This window comes from Rhamphochromis sp. 'chilingali' (assembly GCF_963969265.1).
Source record: "Rhamphochromis sp. 'chilingali' genome assembly, chromosome: 18".
In the NCBI taxonomy this organism is placed as follows: Eukaryota; Metazoa; Chordata; class Actinopteri; order Cichliformes; family Cichlidae; genus Rhamphochromis; species Rhamphochromis sp. 'chilingali'.
In genome coordinates, this window is record NC_137945.1 from 8,799,422 (window position 1) to 8,806,366 (window position 6,945).

General features: G+C 43.0%; 1 long non-coding RNA gene across 1 annotated transcript; it reads right to left on the reverse strand.

Annotated features, from left to right (window-relative positions):
• Positions 1 to 205: 205 nt before the first annotated feature.
• Positions 206 to 4,298, reverse strand: LOC308385310. Its single transcript, XR_013969499.1, has 2 exons — positions 1,357 to 4,298; positions 206 to 974 (listed from the first exon to the last, which is right to left on the reverse strand). It is a non-coding gene; the product is annotated as an uncharacterized lncRNA (long non-coding RNA).
• Between the last annotated feature and the right edge of the window lie 2,647 nt (positions 4,299 to 6,945).

The following is a 6,945-nucleotide window of genomic DNA, read 5'->3' on the forward strand; positions in this document are numbered from 1 at the left end:
AATGAGTACACCTTTGTAGATATCACTGATATGGAGTTTTTCATGTTTTACATACAGACTTTCTCATTTAAACCATGGTGACTTAAAAGTTTAGCAGCAAGACACTTGTTTCCTTTGTTCCATCAAACATTTCTTTCAGCCATCTGTGTTTATCAGAGCGATATGTGACTAATTTTTTATTGAATCACCAGAAAGTACACAAATACAAGATTAAATATTTTATTTATTTATCAAAGATACATAATTACACATTGATACAATGAATAAGGTGTCTATAAAAATTACACATGGTGTAAGAAAAACATTATAACATACAAATAAGTGTTTTAAGATAATCTGACATACTTTAAAAGCATAAGAATAAAAGTTTTTTTAAAAAAAAAATCATGTTCTTTGATGATCACATTACATGTATCACATTTTTTAAAGCATAACGTAGGGTGTTCACAAAAACAGTTTTATGATTACTTTTTCCACAGTGCTTGTATGCCTCTTGCAAAACTATGTACTTATCACCATATGACATAATAACTCACGATTATGCAAGACCAGCCATGAAATGTCCGTCGCTTCATTACAATCATTTGTCCCCGCTGCTGCCCTCAGACCCAGTCTGTGGGGTAAAATTGCTTTTTTGGTGGTTCATAAAAAATATCTCAAAAAGCGATGTTAGTGAGGGGACCAGAAACACTGGGTTGCAGAGCAGTTGGTAAGGACTTGTATATTTCTGGAGAGTCTGCAAAAGCTGTCTTGCTCGTGCTCCTGATTGGATATGTGGAGCCCGGCTCTGATATCTCACTGGTGGCAGCTAAAGGTAGGCATGCCTTGGAGGCGGAGTTGGTCTCGGGCGCAATCTTTCAAACGAGCCTCACGGCATTTCAGGCAACCTCAGGCCGGAAACAACATCCGGTCACTCGCGGTCAAAATCCACGCAGAGCTGGTGTTTCGCAGGGATCAGGTTAACACATCTTGGTCTAAAAATATAAAGAAAAACAAAAAGAGTTTTAAAACACGCAAACTAGCAAAATATCAAAGGAGCATAACATAACAATAACAAGATGATATGAGATACCCGATGAGGCCATGATAGGTGATGTAGACATGTAATGTATAAACTTTTACGGGAGTTAAAAGTGGAGCTTATATATATTTTAAAGTGTATTGTACGTGGGATAGGCTCCAGCGCACCGCGCGAGCCTGAGAAAAGGATAAGTGGAGGCGAATGGATGGATGGATGGTGTATTGTACCTGTTACAAACCATTGTGATATTTATTTATTTTTTTAAATGAAAGGATTGACAGAATGGTAAAAAGGAAAATGCGAAAATGTAGTTAGAGAGGAAGATTAACACTTACCGAGTGATATGCACATAGGGCACGCGAAGGTAGTTGTTGATCCCTGGTTTCATGGCTGTTGAGCTCGCAAGCAGTCTGAGCGGAGCCAGTTGTTGATACGTCTGAAGTCAGATGTCTTCTGGGGGTTCGAAGATAGTCTTAACATCAGCGGGAGATCGTAAAATCAGACCTGGAGCGGATTGGCTAACCGGGGTGCGAAGGGAGTGGTGCAAGGGTTATGTGATTGGCAGCGGGGCGCAGTGAGGCGGAGTTGGTCTAAGGGGGGAATTTTCAAACGAGGTAAGCAGCGCATTAGGGAGCAGAGCGGGGAGCGAACAAGCAGGAAAAAATTGTGCTCTGCAAGAAGTTGTGGATCGGAGATTAAGAGCGAGGTAGAACTTAGAGTGTGGGTTGAATTTTAGAGTTTGCTAGTAAGAGGGAAGTTTTTGAAGGAAAAAAGAATAAGGATTTTCCCTGTTATCGAATATAAGGTTTTTGGGAATAGAGGGGTAGCTAACAAGTTATTCTAGGGGTTTTGGAGAAATCGCGGAGAAATTTTTAAAAGGAGTTTTGGCTTTGTTTGGCTGAGCATGAAGGGAGCCGCGGGGCGCTGAATTTGAGAAAAAAGACTAAGGATTTTTTCAGGATTTTCCCTGTTATCAACAGTGTTGGGTAAGTTACTTTAAAATAGTAACTTAGTTACATTACTAGTTACTTCTCTCAAAAGTAACTCAGTTACTTCAAGTTACTCGTTACTTTCAAAGTAACTAGTTACTAGGGAAAGTAACTTTGGTTTTACTCAGAATTCTCTTGTTAATGTGTTTCTTCCATAACTTTGCCAGTCTTCTAGCTTGCTTACTTGCCACAAGTGCACTGTGCCACCTACCAATAGAAAGGATATGATAACGTGCATATTTCCACGCCTGGACTGTCATTGACTGCTGCCATGATTCTAGCCTACGTCACAGCGTCATGTGCGCCTTTTACATCCAACACAAAAACTGCAGTCGTGGTGCTTTCGATTGTACTCAGAACTCAGAAATTCTGCCTTCTGAATAGGAAGATGTAGGTAACACCAGACTGCAGATGAGCTGCATACAGGGCTGGACTGGGAAAGAAAATTGGCCCGGGCATTTTGACTAGAAACTGGCCCACCATTATAGGAAAAATCATAAAGCCTTTGAATGAAAACAAACACTGTTGTGACAGTGATGTACACTGTTTTGATGGTATATATGCATCAATCTATCAATCGTTTGTTGTAAGATTCAGATAATTATTTTTTAAAAGCGAGACATTTTAAATGAGAATAAGAAAGAAAAGTATTTCCTTGTGCCCCCCATTCCCTGTTAATGCCCTACATGCCCCCCTGGCCACACTTTGCTAGATCCGCACCTGCACAGTTACCAGCTGTCAGCTACCTAAAAAAGGATCCTGGGGTTATTTGTCTCTCAGAAACAGTTCATAACTTCCCTTCAACTCATTCATGTCACCTAAAAGGTAAACCTGTTTCTCCATCACCTGTTCAGCTCTGATGATCCAGTAAGGACATCTCCTGGTTTCATCTTCATGTTTCCCTCTCACCAGATAACCAAACCGACATCATGACCAGCAGCTTTTTTTTTTTGCAGCTGTGGCTCCAGCAAACATCAGCTGATACTAGAAATTAATATTAAATAAATTCTAACAACAGATGATCAAGCTTAAAAGTGCTGCTGTTGTTTAGCGCGACATCCGCTGGTTTCCTCTTTCGGCGCAAAGTGAGCGATAAACAAACAAGAGAGCCGATCAGCTGATCATTGATCAGTTTTCATGATTGAAGTAGAAACGGGAGAGGGAGGGGGAGAGGATGAAAGAAGAAGAGGCAGCTGTGCAGCAAAGACACAGAATAACTCCAGCTTTGTGTCTTTTTCATTGTAGCTGAATTACGGGACAAACTGTTCCTTTTCACCTCAATAAGAAACGCGTAATATTTTCTCTGAATACCAGACGGGAAGGTTGGCAACTCTAATAACTTATGAACAAAATAAGGTTCAACATCATTAACTTCATAGCACCACCCAGCTGTGTAGAAACTCCGTCATGCTAGCTAGCACGCAGTACGGAAAAAGTCAGAATGAGGAAAATAAACTCCACCTAAACTTGGTTTATATCTGACCCAGAGAGACTGCAGGTCATAACTTCTTACCTGAAGTTCAGTTCACACTTGGACCGGCGGCCGCCTCGGGTCTCTTTTCCTTCTTCGTCCCCTTTCCTTCATCCACCTGCTGGCTTCCACCACTTGCTAATGTTACTGAATCTGTGGAAACTCCGCGATGCCACCACACGAAGTAACGAGTAACGACCCTATCTAAATCCCAGTAACGAGTAACGCGTTCCTGATTTTGGCATAATAACTAGTTACCGTGCTCGTTACCACAATAATAACGTAGTTACTGTAACGCGTTACTTAATAACGCGTTAGTCCCAACACTGGTTATCAAATATAAGGTTTTGGGAATAGAGGGGGTACCCTAACAAGTTATTGTAGGGTTTTGGAGAAATCGCGGAGGGTTTTTTAAGGAGTTTTCCCTGCTTATGTATCTAAGGAGGGTTAGGGGATCGTGAGTTTTTTCTGAGTATGAGTTTTATTCTAAATCTACAAATGCATATAAATCGAAATAAAGTTTTCCCCCAAGGCATGCAGCATGTGTTTGTGGCCATACTGAACGTTACAAAAGCACAAGTTTAACTAAACAATTTTAATATGGTTTAATACATTTTTAAACACATGAGCACGGAGCCCGAGAGAGCACGGTCCGGAGACACGGGCGCGCCCCCGCGCGCCCAGACACACAGCCTCGGGCGCGCGCGGGCGCGCGCACACACACTGACCCGCCACCAGATGGCGTTTTTTGAGCATAAAAAAATAAAAATAAAAATTTAATTGCTTAAAGAAATAAAAGAATGCTATTTTGATATATAAGAAACTTTCTAAATAATCAATTATATTTTTATGAATATCATATTTTTATGAATATCATATTTTTATTACTTAATTACTTCCTACTTCCGGACTTCCGGAGCTCCTGAATAATTTAATTACTTCCGGACTTCCGGAGCTCATGAATAATTAATGAGCTCCGGAAGTAACCTGTCACTTTTTTTGACGAAAGGGGTATAATATCACTCTCTAATAACAATTAGCTAATGTTGGTCATGAGACTAAAATCATCTAGTTGTGGTAATGTAAATATAATATGGACAATATTATATGTATTGTCAGATCAGATTATGATATATATATATATACATATATATATACATATATATATACACATATATATATACACATATATATATATACACATATATATATACACATTGTATATATATATACATATATATATACATATACATACATACATATATATACATACATACATATATATACATACATACATATATATATATACATATCTATATATATATATACACACACATATGTATATATATATATATATATATATATATGGAAGGACAGGCCCCTGCACGGTATGTACCACCGGCAGATAGAGGAGGTGGCTGATATCCAGAAATCCTACCAGTGGCTGGACAAAGCTGGACTGAAAGACAGCACAGAGGCACTAATCATGGCAGCACAAGAACAAGCTCTGAGTACAAGATCCATAGAGGCTGGGGTCTATCACACCAGGCAAGACCCCAGGTGCAGGCTGTGTAAAGATGCCCCAGAGACAATCCAGCACATAACAGCAGGGTGCAAGATGCTAGCAGGCAAGGCATACATGGAACGCCATAACCAAGTGGCCGGCATAGTGTACAGGAACATCTGTGCCGAGTATAACCTAGAAGTCCCGAGGTCAAAATGGGAGATGCCCCCAAGGGTGGTGGAGAATGACCGAGCTAAGATCCTGTGGGACTTCCAGATACAGACGGACAAAATGGTGGTGGCTAACCAACCGGACATAGTGGTGGTAGACAAACAGAAGAAGACGGCCGTAGTGATCGATGTAGCGGTTCCCAATGACAGCAATATCAGGAAGAAGGAACACGAGAAGCTGGAGAAATACCAAGGGCTCAGAGAAGAGCTCGAGAGGATGTGGAGGGTGAAGGTAACAGTGGTCCCCGTGGTAATCGGAGCACTAGGTGCGGTGACTCCCAAGCTAGGCGAGTGGCTCCAGCAGATCCCGGGAACAACATCGGAGATCTCTGTCCAGAAGAGCGCAGTCCTGGGAACAGCTAAGATACTGCGCAGGACCCTCAAGCTCCCAGGCCTCTGGTAGAGGACCCGAGCTTGAAGGATAAACCGCCCGCAGGGGCGTGCTGGGTGTTTTATATATATATATATACGGAAGGGTACATAGCCCCAAGTGCGATAGGAGAAGGATCGTTGAGAGGAACTGACCTGAAAAATAGGATCATGGCCAAGCTTGAAACCTGGATCCCCCGTAGCCGGTTACCAAGATTACGTGAAGTACCCTCAGAAGGTCTGCTAGATGATGTTAATGCAGCACTACGGGCAATACCTACAACCACGATTACCGACACTAACAAGCTGATCTACAATACGGCAGCAGTGATCAGTGAGATGCTTGGCTACAAGTTGAACAGCCACAAGGGGCAGTACCCTCCATGGAGAAGGAGGCTAGAGGGCAAGATCAAAGTAGCACGGAGGGAGGTTAGCCAACTAACAGAGTTGCAGAAAGGTGCGACAAATAAGGTGCCTAAGAAATACAGCAAGCTGTCCATACCTGAGGCCTTGGAAACTGCCAAGCAAAGACTCACAGCCTTGGCCAGCCGCTTGAGGAGGTACACCAGAGAGATAGAAGGCAGGAGAATAAACCAGCTGTTCTCCACAGAACCAGCAAAGGTGTACTCTCAGTGGCAAGGGAACAATAAGAGAACAGCACCACCAAGGCTGGAGACGGAGCAATACTGGAAGAGCATATGGGAGAAGGACGCAACCCATAACGGCAATGCTCAGTGGCTAGTGGATCTGAGGGCAGACCACAGCGACCTCCCTGAACAGGGTCCAGTAACCATCACAGTGGCAGATATCCAAGAAAGGGTCTCCAGTATGAAGAGTTGGACAGCACCAGGGCCCGACATGGTTCACGCCTACTGGCTGAAGAAGCTGACTGCACTCCACGAGCGTCTGGCAGCACAAATGAACCAGCTGCTAGTTAACGAGAGACACCCGGAATGGCTAACTGAAGGCCGGACGGTCCTGATCCCCAAGGACCCCAAGAAGGGACCGGTCCCCTCCAACTACCGACCAATAACCTGCCTCAGTACTACATGGAAGCTCCTGTCAGGCATCATATCGGCTAAGATGAACAGGCACATGGGTCAATACATGAGCGGGACACAGAAAGGAATTGGCAAGAATACCAGAGGTGCAAAACACCAGCTACTGGTAGACAGAACAATCAGCCGAGACTGCAAGACCAGACTGACCAACCTGTGCACTGCCTGGATTGATTACAAGAAGGCCTATGACTCAATGCCCCACAGCTGGATACTGGAATGCCTAGAATTGTACAAGATCAATGGGACCCTAAGAGCCTTCATCAGGAACTCAATGGGGATGTGGCGTACAACACTAGAGGC